The following is a 13,071-nucleotide window of genomic DNA, read 5'->3' as shown; positions in this document are numbered from 1 at the left end:
ACCCAAAATAAAAGCGTCAATATCTGTAGGAAATTCAATTTGTAGATGCCAAAATCATGGAGGTTAGTTTTTTGTGGGAAGGTGGAATCAGCAATTTCTATTTTGATGCTGTGAAATTTGTTTTCCTTGGGATTCAATTTTAGAATTTGAAACCGATTTAGTAGATAAATCCTTAATTAAAGGGGCACGTTTGATTTTGTGGGGGACTCCATGGCGGCAACCAATTTCATCTTCAGCAGCAACTTTAAATGTGGCAAAATCAACTTAAAAGCCGTAAATGATTTTGTAGGGTGGAAAAACTTTTCCAAAAAATGATTCATGGAAAAAAGACGAATGACAACAGAAAGAAACATGCTTAGTTGTTAGCCCAAGGGTTCAACAAGTACTCCTCTTGATATGTTTTGATTATTAACAAACCCAATTTGTCATAAAATGGTTTTATATAGTAATGATCTTCCATGTCTAAGTATTTGTGTTCAAAGCATTAGTACCTTCAAGATTGCATAATCATGGATCAATTCATTCAAGCTCTAAGTGAAATCAAAGACATGAAGGAGGCATCAACAACACAAAGGCATATCAAGGCATCATCAAGGCAAGACAATGTCATTCAAAGGCAAGATCAAATTCAAGCCCAAAAGACGGAAATCAACTCAAAGGCCAAAGCTATGCTAAAGCATCAATGGAGTTGATAAAAGACAAGTCAAAGCTTCTTCAAAGTGCCAACAAGATTGAAGTTAAATTGTATACGGTCGATCATGAATTGTCTAGGTTAAAGGCACAAAAGAGAGTTAAAATCGACCTATAATGAACTTAATTGGCTAGTGAATGATCATGGTGGTGTCCTCCCATATTTGGACCCACATGACATTCCATTTAACAAGATATAAGTGAATTTCGAAGGCCCAAAGAAAATCAGCACACAAACCTGGAAAAACTGTTGAAATAGCCTTCTTGGAATTCCGAGAATTATTGGAATTCCAAGACATTTTCTTGGAACTCCGAGAAAGCCCCTGTTTGAAAATAAAAAACCTGTAACGGTCAACTCGAAATTTCGTGCTACAATTCCGAGATGACCGTTTGGGAGTCTAAAAAGGGCATATCTTTGACTCCCCTATATATATCACCTCTTGGGGCTTAAGGAACACTCTTAATGATTAAACCTAACATTCCTTGAGCATTTATAAGGGTATTTACTACATTCTAACAAGAAAATCACTCTCTCCTTCTCTCTTGTGCCTTGACTTTAGATTGTTCTTGAGACACCTTAGGGCTTTTACTTGTTCATCATTTTCTTGAGTGAGAGTGAATGTTATTTACTTGTAATCAGCCTACTAAGAGGGAAGTGTACTACATCTTTCTTCTCTTCATTCTACTTGGCAACAAAGGGTGTTGTACTTAAGACCCTTAGAGATTGGACGGTCGGATTGTACTTGGCGGAAGGAACGTCGTATTTAAGTTCCTTGGAAGAAGATAGTAGATACCTCAAAGAGACAAACTTGAGAAGAGTGGAGCAGGTCTTGCGTTTAAGACCGAACCACTATAAAAACCCGTGTATCAAGCTTCTTGTCTCTTCTTCCCTTCTTTTGTGGTAAGTGCTTCACTCTTGTCTTTGAATCTTATTTTTAATTTTCGAATCAAACTAAAATTAGTGCAAACAAAGTTTTAAATCCTTAAATTTTTAAAAGACACTCAATTCACCCCCCTCTTGGGTTTCTAAGTGGAATTGCACTTGGTATCAGAGCTTAGGCTCTTACATAGGATTTCTCTTACAAGCCTACAAGATAAAGATCCAGATGGCAACACTTTCTCAAAATAGTGAGGGGCATTCCACTACTAGACCTCCCTTCTTCAATGGCTCAAATTATCCATATTGGAAAGCTTGGATAAAAGTATTTTTAAAATCTTTAGGTTTTGATGTTTGGAGAAGCATCCAAAATGGATATAAAGAACCTAGTATTGACATGAACCTATGGGATGATAATGAAAAGAAAGAATCCACTATTAATGCAAAAGCAATGAATGCTTTGATTTGTGCCTTATCTCCCAAAGAGTTCAATCTAGTTTCTACTCTTGAAACCGCTAAGGAGATTTGGGACATGCTAGAGGTAGCTCATGAAGGGACAAATCAAGTCAAAGAGTCGAAGATGAATCTTCTCTTTAGAGAGTATGAACTCTTCATGATGAACCCTAATGAAACCATTGCCGAAATGCACACTAGGTTCACAAACATAACCAATGGTTTGAAATCTCTAGGTAAGCAAATGTCCAACAAGGAATTAGTTACTAAAATACTTAGGTCAATACCTAAAGATTGGGACCCTAAGGTCACTGCCATTAACGAGGCAAAAGATGTATAAAAAATGGGCTTAGAGGACTTAATAGGATCTTTGATAACTTTTGAAATGATTTTTAAAGGAAGTCAAACTTTAAACAAACAAAAGGAAGACATTAAAAAGAAAGGAATAGCTTTCAAAGCAAGAGTTGAGAGTGAAGAAGAAAGTGAAGAAGACATACAAGATGATGATCTTGCTCTCTTCACTAAGAGATTCAAGAAATTTCTCAAGTACAAGAAAGGAGGCAACTCTAGCCAAGGAAGAAATAGACCTTTAAGCAAAGAGGAGATTAGATGCTACAATTGCAAGAAGGTTGGACACATAAGGCCAAATTTCCCACTCAACAAGAATGATGATAAAAACAAGAAAAAAAAAGAAATGGCAAGAAGGCTTTGTGTACGATGGCTTGGGATGAAGGGAGTGCTTCATCCGGAAATGAGTCAAATGGAAAAGATGAAGATGACCTTTGCTTCATGGGATTAGCCGAGGTGACAAATGACATCTCCATTTCCGAGGTAAATGATCTTGATGATATAACTCATGAATTTTCTAATAAAGAATTGATTGTTGCTTGTGAAAAACTTCATGATAACTTGGATTTGCTAATTGCCAAAAACAAAATCATGAAGAAATCCTTGCAAGATATAACTAGAGATTTTGGTTTTTTGAAAAAGAAATTTGATTTGCAAACCAATACAAGTGAAAAATAGATTTTAGAAAACAAAGCTTTGAATGAAAAAATTGATAAGTTAATTTTAGAAAACTAGAGTTTGAAAGAGGAAAATGAAAAACTTGATTTGAAATGCAAGGAATTGAACTTATCTTTTAGAAAATTTTCTTGTGGAAAGAACAAGTTGGATGAAATCCTTGAAAACAAGCTTGTTTCTCTAGAAAAAGTTGGTCTTGGATACCAACCCTTTTTCTAAAGGAAAAGCTTTTTTCAAGAATAAATTTGTAAAGTACTACTCTTACATGCATGCTAGTTCTAGCTCTTTTGTTCCTACTTGTCACTATTGTGGTAGAGTATGACACTTAAGATTTACATGTAAGGTTAAGAAGTCAAAAGCATCTAACTTTGTTTGGGTTAAAAAAGATAAAATTTATGATGTTGCTAACCTTGAAGGACCCAAGAAAAAGTGGGTACCTAAAGCTTCAACATGAGTGTTGATTCTTGTAGGTATGCTTGAAAGGCAAGCCATCAAAAGACAAATGGTTCTTGGATAGTGGTTGCTCAAGGCATATGACGGGAGGCATTACCAAGTTCGCCTTTGTCACCATGAGCGACCAAGAAAATGTCATATTTGGGGATGACACAAGAAGCAAAATCATTGGTGAAGGTACCATTAAAATTAAAGATATTAAAGTAGAACATGTTTTGCTTGTTGATGGTCTTTCCTTTAATTTGATTAGCATTAGTCAATTATATGATCTAGGTCATAAAGTTCTTTTTGAAAAAGATAGATGTAAGATTTTGAATGCTAAAAATAATGAGGTAGAATTTGTTGCATATAGAGATGGAAATATGTACTCATTGGCCTTAGAGGATCTTGAGAATCAAAACATCCAATGTCTTTCCGCCATGGAAGATAACCCTTGGCTATGGCATAGAAGACTTGAGCTCATATGGATTTGATCTCAAGATTGTCATCTAAGAACCTAGTGAGAGAGTTACCTAAGCTCAAGTCCGTCAAAGATAAAGTTTGTAGTGCTTGCTTGCATGGAAATCATACTAAAGACTCTTTCAAACCTATAAGTGTGATATCTACATCTTGTCCACTACAACTTCTTCACATGGACCTATTTGGTCCCATGAAGACTCGTAGTAGAAGAGAAAGTAGATATGTGTATGCGATTATTGATGATTATTCTAGATTTACTTGGGTGTTATTTTTAGCTAGTAAAGATGAAACCTTCAAAAAATGTGTCAACTTGTGTAAAAGAATTCATAATGAATAAGTGGTTTTCATAAATGAAATAAGAAGTGATCATAGAACCGAGTTTGAGAACGTTGAGTTTGAATCATTTTATAATGAAAATGGAATCAAACACTATTTCTCGGCTCCAAGAACACCTCAACAAAATGGTGTTGTTGAAAGAAAAAATAGATCACTCATTGAAATGGCTAGAACTATGTTGAATGAGCACAATGTTCCTAGAAATTTTTGGGCGGAAGCCGTTCACACGGCTTGCTATATTCTAAATAGAGTGCTCATTAGACCTCACCTTAACAAAACACAATATGAACTATGGAGTGGAACACCCCCTAAAGTTAGCTATTTCAAAGTTTTTTGTTGTAAATATTTTATTTTAAACATGAAAGATACTTTGCACAAGTTGATTCAAAATCCGATGAAGGTATCTTCTTAGGTTATTTAACTCATAGCAAGGCTTATAGGGTTTATAACAAAAGAACTCAAGTTGTTGAACAGTCTGTGCATGTTAAGTTTGATGAATCCTTTGAACCTCCTAAAGTGATTGATGAAGATGATGATGATGCCAACCTTCTAGAGCCTCCTAGTCAAGTAGATACTCTACTTCAACCTTTAGAAAATCTTGATTTAGAAGGTCAACCTATAGAAGAGGTTGAAGTAGATGGTCCTCCTAAACATAGTAGAATCATGTCTAGTCATCCATCTACTCAAATCATAAGTAAAACCTTTCAAGGAATAAAGACAAGATCTCACTATAGGAATGTGTGCGCCAACATGGCATTCATCTCCCAAATTGAACCTAAGTCTATAAAAGAAGCCGAAAAGGATGAGTTTTAGATGGTTGCTATACAAGAGGAACTAAACCAATTTGAAAGAAACAAAGTGTGGAGATTAGTTCCTAGGCCTAGTGATCACCCGGTGATTGGAACAAAGTGGATGTTTAGAAATAAACTCGATGAGCATGGAGATATTCAAAGAAATAAAGCTAGATTAGTCGCCCAAGGTTACAACCAAGAGGAAGGCATCGATTATGATGAGACCTTTGCTCCGATTGCTAGATTAGAAACCATAAGGATGTTTCTCGCATTCGCATGCCATAAAAACTTCAAGTTATATCAAATGGATGTGAAGAGTGCATTTCTTAATGGGTATATTATGGAGGAAGTTTATGTTGAACAACCTCTCGATTTTGAAGATTTCAAATACCCTAATCATGTCTATAGGTTAGATAAAGCCTTATATGGTCTAAAGCAAGCTCCTAGAGCTTGGTATGAGAGGCTTAGCTCATTCCTATTAGAGAGTGGCTTTCAAATGGGCAAGGTTGAAAAAACCTTGTTCATTAAGAGCAAGGCAAAAGATATGCTTATTGTTCAAATATATGTAGATGATACCATATTTGGAGCTACTAATGATAAGATGTGTGAAGACTTTGCTCAATCCATGCAAAAAGAGTTTGAGATGAATAGGATGAGAGAGCTCACCTATTTTCTTAGACTTCAAATCAAACAATGTAAGAATGGAATTTTCAACAATCAAGAGAATTATACTAGAGAACTCCTAAAGAAATTTGGAATGGATAGCTCTCAAATCAAGCCAACGCCAATGAGCACATCCACCAAATTAGACAAATGATGAAGTTGAAAAACCGGTTGATGAAAAGAAGCTTAGAGGAATGATATGTAGCCTATTATATTTCACCGCTAGTAGGCCGAATATAATGTCTAGTGTGTGTATTTGTGCTAGATTCTAATCGGCTCCAAAAGAGTCCCATTTGAGTGCGGTTAAGAGGATATTCAAGTATCTCAAAGGAACTAATTCTCTAGGGTTGTGGTATGAAAGATCAAATGAATTTAACCTAGTAGGGTATTCGGACGCCGACTTTGCCGGATGTAGGATTGATAGAAAAAGCACAAGTAGCACATGTCAATTCCTAGGTAGGTCTCTCGTGTCTTGGTTTAGCAAGAAACAAAACTCCGTAGCCCTTTCCACTACCGAAGCCGAATACATTGCGGCCGGAGCTTGTTGTGCACAAATCCTATGGATGAAGAACACTCTCATGAACTACAATCTTAAATTTTGCAATGTTCCAATCTATTGTGATAACACAAGTGCCATTAACTTGACTAAGAATCCAATCCAACATTCTAGAACCAAGCACATAGAGGTAAGGCATCATTTTCTTAGAGATCATTCTAAAAAAAGGGATATTTTTATTAAGTATATCCACACAAAGGATCAATTGACGGATATCGTCACTAAACCCCTAAATGATGATAGATTTTGTGACAATAGGAGTGGACTCAACATTTGGAGTTTAGATCAAGTAAAAGAATTTGAACATGATGCATGAGGAGGTGTTAATGTTCTCTCCATGTATGTATATGAATCCGTATCACCCTTGATTTGATAGTGACTACATGGTTCAAGATGATCAAACCTTAAATTTAAAACTCACTCAATTGGTGCACATAGCCCACTTTGTTCAAATGAGGAGTCGGTACCGTCACTTTTTAATTTAGACACTTGAGCTCTTGGCCTTGTGCCATCATCTAAATCATGGGTTAGTTATATGTGAGATTCATGCTTTGAATGTGTTGATTAAATGTATTATTTTTATATGGATATTGAATGAGCCTTACATTGCAAACACTCATATGCAAAAAAAAAAAAAAAAAACTGCTCGAAATTCTGTGCTCGGAACTCCGAGAAAATTCTCAAAATTTCGCAGTAGGAACAGAAACAAAAAAAATTAACTCTCGGAACTCCGAGAAATTTTCTCAGAATTCCGAGAATCGTTCTAGGGCGTTTAAAACCCTGGACCGACGAAATCTGTTTTCATTTTTTTTCCTTTTCTTTCCTTCTCCTTTTTCCTTTTCTTTCCTTTTCCTTCTTTTTTCTCTCCTCCATTTTAAAACCCTAACTCTCCTACCTCCTTTTTTCTCACATTTTCCTCCCAAATACACCCATCCTCCATCATCTTCTTCCTTGGAAACCCTAGATTTTCCTCCTAAAACCTGCACATTCCATTTTTTCTTGGAACCCTTTTCTTTTTCACGAATTTGTTTTGGTGTCATTTCTTCCTATTTTCCCAAATCTCTCATCTTCATCCTCAATCCAACCCCTCATACCACTTTTCCCTCAATTTCGTTCTCTCCATCACTCACTTTAGCTCTCAAATCCCTAATTTCTTCTTCCAACCCCTTCAATTTTTATTTTTTCTTCCACAAACCCTCTTTTTCTCACGATTCTCTCTTCCTTTCTACTCATTCTCTCAGTTTTTATTCCTTTTCTTCCATTAGAACTCCTCCTTCCATATTCTCCATTTCCTCTCCATCTAGGGCTCCAAACCCCTGTTTTTTTCTCTTTCTTCCATTTTTCTTCCAAACCCTAACTTTGCAATCATGAAGGACCAAAAATCTCAACATTGGGGGTTGTTCACATGGTTGAGACGATGAAGGGCCATCGAGGAAGAAAGCCAAAGCCAAGGCTCCGGCACCGGAACCGGAGGTTATTCCAAATTCATACTTCTTTACCGCACAAGCCAAGAAGAGATGGCCTGAAATGACAAATTGTGGCGTCCTCATCGGTCGCTACATTGAGCCTGATGTTCTTCAACATTTCGATCTTCAGGCTCGATTTGATGCCATTGGGGGGACGCAATTCTTTTCTATCAATGAGCTTGTCTACCCTAGATTGGTGTGTCTCTTCTATGCCAATCTCACTATCTCTCAAACTTAATTCCAACTTGAGTCTCGTGTGAAGAAAATACCAATCAAGCTCACTTATCCTCAACTTGCCGAGATTCTTGAGATTAGTTCTAAGGGTGAACATTATTTTTGGCCTGAAAACGGGATCCATTCCCTTCAAGATCTTGATCACGACACCATGTATGGTAGGATTACCAGGCGATACAAACCCAACATGTACGTAAAAGCTTCCAACCTCATTCCCGAAGCTAAAATTCTTCACAACTTCATGTTCAACAACTTCACCCCTCGTGGCGGCATGTTTGATGCTCTAAGGCCGTTGGAGGCCTACATCATCTATTGCATCCTTGAGCGTCGCAAGATTTGTCTACCCTACATCATCTTCCGCTATATGTTTCACTCTTAGCCGATTCCGATCTTCACTGCCATATGGCATGCTCCTTACCTGTATATTCCGCCACTTCGGTATCGTTCTGGATGGTGAGGCGATCGACACTCCCACCGTTCCATTTGATAATCGTACCTTCCGGCGCATGGCATTAGACAAAGAAGTTGTTGAAGTTGAATCTAATGAAGAAGACGAAGATGATGAAGAAGAAGAAGAGGAGGAGAACCAGCATACTCAGACACCTGAGGCACCACAGGCATCTCAGGATTTCTCTCAGGGCTTCGCAGCCATGCAGGAGGTACTTGAGCGATCCATGGCTTCACAGTTTGAGAGGCTCTCTACCCCTGTGGATACGAAAATGTCTACTCGATTCCAGACGCTTACCACTCATGTTGATGACCAGTTCACTGCCCTTTACCAGTACCTCTCCGGTGGTCAGTGGAGTCAGCACCCTGGCAGTTCATCCTATCATCCACTACCTCCTCCAGAGTAGTAGCTAGATTATATTCTCTGATGGTTATGGGCATCTCTATGTTGATTAGGTTATCCAGTGATCTAGCTCTAGGCTATATACTGTATTAGGATTATATATATTTGTTGGTTTGGATTGTTATAATGATGTTTGTTTTCTTATATGACTTTTGAGCACTTGGACCGTATTTTGTATGCTCATATGAGGGTGTATGGCCAAGCACCTCATAGGTAGACTCTATGTATGGCCTTTCACTATATCTACATATGGATTATGGTTTGCTTTGAGCTTGTGTTCACTGTTCGCTCTTCTTAGCTCAAATGCATTGTAATGTGCTAATCTTTTTGCTCCCATATTTTATCTCTCTTGCACTGCTCCACTTGTATACTTGGTTCTCATATACCTTCTTTCCTTTTGTTCCACCTTTTTTGTGATGACAAAAGGGGGAGAATGTTTGAGCTCCCAAGTCATAAACATATGCATATATTGAGGGGGAGCAAAGCTCCATGTCTATAATCTTGGTATATCTTGCTATTATTTTCCATCACTGAAATTAATGCTTAAAATGGTCAATTAAATCATATTCTTAGGGGGAGCATTAATTGGTCTATTCATCCCATAAGGGGGAGCTCCTTCCCTAAGGCAAATTGTGTTTGTCATCATAAAAAATGGGGAGATTGTTAGCCCAAGGGTTCAACAAGTACTCCTATTGATATGTTTTGATGATTAACAAACCCAATTTGTCATAAAATAATTTTATGTACTAATGATCTTCTATGTCTAAGTAAATGTGTTCAAAGCATTAGTACCTTCAAGATTGCACAATCATGGATCAATTCATTCAAGCTCAAAGTGAAATCAAAGACAAGAAGGAGGCATCAACAACACAAAGGCATATCAAGGCATCATCAAGGCAAGACAAGGTCATTCAAAGGCAAGATCGAATTCAAGCCCAAAAAGACGAAAATCAATTCAAAGGCCAAAGCTATGCTAAAGCATCAATGGAGTTGATAAAAGACAAGTCAAAGCTTCTTCAAAGTGCCAACAAGATTGAAGATCAAGTTATAATTAGATTGTATATAGTCAATCCTGAATTGTCTAGGTTAAAGGCACAAAAGAGAGTTAAAACCGACCTATAATGAACTTAATTGACTGGGGAATGATCATGGTGGTGTCCCCACATATTTGGACCCACATGACATTCCATTTAACAAGATATAAGTGAATTCCGAAGGCCCAAAGAAAATCAGCACACAAAACTGGAAAAACTGCTGAAATACCCTTCTCGGAATTCCGAGACATTTTCTCGGAACTCCGAGAAAGCCTCTATTTGGAAATAAAAAACCTGTAACGGTCAACTCGGAATTCCGAGCTACAATTCCAAGATGACCGTTGGGGAGTCTAAAAAAGGCATATCTTTGACTCCCCTATATATATCACCTCTTGGGGCTTAAGGAACACTCTTAATGATTAAACCTAACATTCCTTGAGCATTTTTAAGGGTATTTACTATATTCTAACAAGAAAATTACTCTCCCCTTCTCTCTTGTGCCTTGACTTTAGATTGTTCATGAGAAACCTTATGGCTTTTACTTGTTCATCCTTTTCTTGAGTGAGAGTGAGTGTTATTTACTTGTAATCAGCCTACTAAGAGGCAAGTGTGCTATATCCTTCTTCTCTTCATTGTACTTGGCAACAAAGGGCGCCGTAGTTAAGACTCATGAACCTTGGACGCTCGGATTGTACTTGGCGGAAGGAACGCCGTATTTAAGTCCTTAGAAGAAGAGAGTGGATACCTCAAGGAGCCAAACTTGAGAAGACTGGAGTAGGTCTTGGGTTTAAGACCGAACCACTAGAAAAACCTTTGTGTTAAGCTTCTTGTCTCTTCTTCTCTTCTCTTGTGGTAAGTGCGTCACTCTTGTCTTTGAATCTTATTTTTAATTTTCTAATCAAACTAAAACAAGTGCAAACAAAGTTTTTAAATCCGTACATATTCAAACGACACCCAATTCAGACTTAGTAATGGGAAGGCAGAACCGGTGCACTTCAAGAGCTTGTGGGCCTTGTGTCGTGATCAACTTCGAGTCAAAACTGTAGTTGGCTGCAAGGACTGGAATAGGGTCCTGTAATTAAGACCCCTAGCAATGGGCATCTGCACTTCAAAAAGGGCGAGTAAGGGCGGTTTTCCTTTGACTCTCTGTTGTAACTATACTTGTTGGAATTCATGATATGGGTTGAAAAATCATTTCCACAAACCAACAAACAGTTAGGTGGTGTTTCTCTAAGGCATTTGCAATATAATCTTTTAAAGAGGTATAATATCAAACACCTTAATAGCATGCATGAGAGAACCAAGACTTACTATTTCCACACATCCATCAACACTCAAATGGGGGTACTTCCATTATAGGGATAAAGATTGATGCAATTAGAGGATCACAAGCTTATGCTAATGTAAGACTGTTTGCAATTTATAGAGTTTAGGCTATTGTATTTTGCTTAGGTAAAATTGGTCCAGCTCCCTGAACATTTCCACTAGCCCTTAAATGAACATTTCCAATGGCGCTTAAATCAATCAGTGGCACCACTTTTAATCCAATTAACAAAGCACTACCACAACCTCAGTTTCTGCTTTTAGAGTCTCTTGTAGATCCATTACTTGTCAACTCACAATTTAGAAGAAGAAAACACACTAATGAAATTGATACTCAGTTCAATTTGGAGAATAAAAAGAAAACCAACCGATACAGAAATTGTCACTGGCCTCAAGGTAATCTCTAATAGGAAACACATTGCAGCTCACATATCTAGAGGTCACAGACATATTCAAGCCTTTCAATTTCACAGAACTACTTAATTCCAAACGGATATATACCCACCAGAGCTAATGAAGGGAATCGAATGTAGAAATGAGTAAGATTATATGCAGCAAACAGTAAATGATAGCACAGACTCAGTAATTTCTTCCAATCGTAGGACAAAAGGAATTTACTGAGTTGTTCAGGAGTATGTGAATCCTTGCTTGCAACAAGGGAAATGGTAGAGAGTCCAAGACGACGAATTATCACTCGGAAATTCGCTCCTAGAACACTCCCAAAGATAAAGCAACTTGGAATTCTCCTCAAGAAGAAAAAACCCTAACTCCCAATTCAATGTTTTGTCAAAAGTCCCCCTCACATGACAAAACTGTCCCTATCTATACTAATCCCTACTGACATAAAAGGACCAAACTACGCCTCATATGGACTATCACATACACAAGCGCATACCTTATTACATTGAAATGAATAAGAGAAAATAGCTACCCTATGCATAATATTGCCCACAATCTTTGGCCGGGACCCGCTCTACGTCAGACTCCCCCCCCCCCCCCCCCCCCCCCCCCCCCACCCCCCTAGAAAAGAGCTTGTCCTCAAGCTCGGTTCCTTCTTGCAAGAAGGGGTATAGACCCAGGTCATTGGGCAAGTAGGGATGTCATCCCTCTTTTACTCGACCAAAGAAAATTTTGATGCCGACGCCCGGGGCAAACATGAAGCTTTCCATTAACAGCCCCTTTACTCGAGGTTTGTTAGCAACCTCTTTATCTTCATCTCTTAGCTGTGTCTCAAGAGACTTTGTAACTCCTGATGGTGTGCCACTCCGATTCTTTTCTTGAAAGCAATAAAAAGTACCTGCTAGATGCGGTGATGTGTATGCCAGCCTCACATGACTTAGTAGGACAATCCCACCAAGATCAATAATAAGGATTTTATCCACCCCAATGAAATCAATATCTGGCCCATTGCCTACCACCTCTGTGTCATAGTGTGTTTTCTCGAGTGTCTTGGCTTGCTCACTAACCTCAGTTAATTCTACATATGTCTCCAATCTCTTATTTGGTTGCTCAACTGATTTTGGTAAAGATGGTTCTTCAAACCCCATTGGGATCTCATCATGGATAGCTAGATTTCTCTTCTCATCCTCTTCACTAGTGGCCTCATTATCTAAATGTGACTGAGCGGAACTCACAATCTGCTCTACTATGACCTCATCTACCTTTTCATCACTGCTAGTATTTGGAATCAATACATTTGGTATAGAAGGTACGGAATTCCAGTCTTTCAACCCATCTAGTTGTTCTGTAATGGCCTCACGGTCCACTTCCCATCTCCTTCTGCTATATGGTTGGAAACTATGCTGTGGGACAAACGTCCTAGGGAACTTCAATTCGAACTCTTCTTGCATAGTGAGGGTACCA

Source organism: Tasmannia lanceolata, unplaced genomic scaffold (genome assembly GCF_043159265.1).
Source record: "Tasmannia lanceolata isolate RefF3 unplaced genomic scaffold, GAP_Taslan_0.1 ptg000019l, whole genome shotgun sequence".
NCBI classification, from domain to species: Eukaryota; Viridiplantae; Streptophyta; class Magnoliopsida; order Canellales; family Winteraceae; genus Tasmannia; species Tasmannia lanceolata.
Note: the sequence above shows the minus strand (reverse complement) of the source record.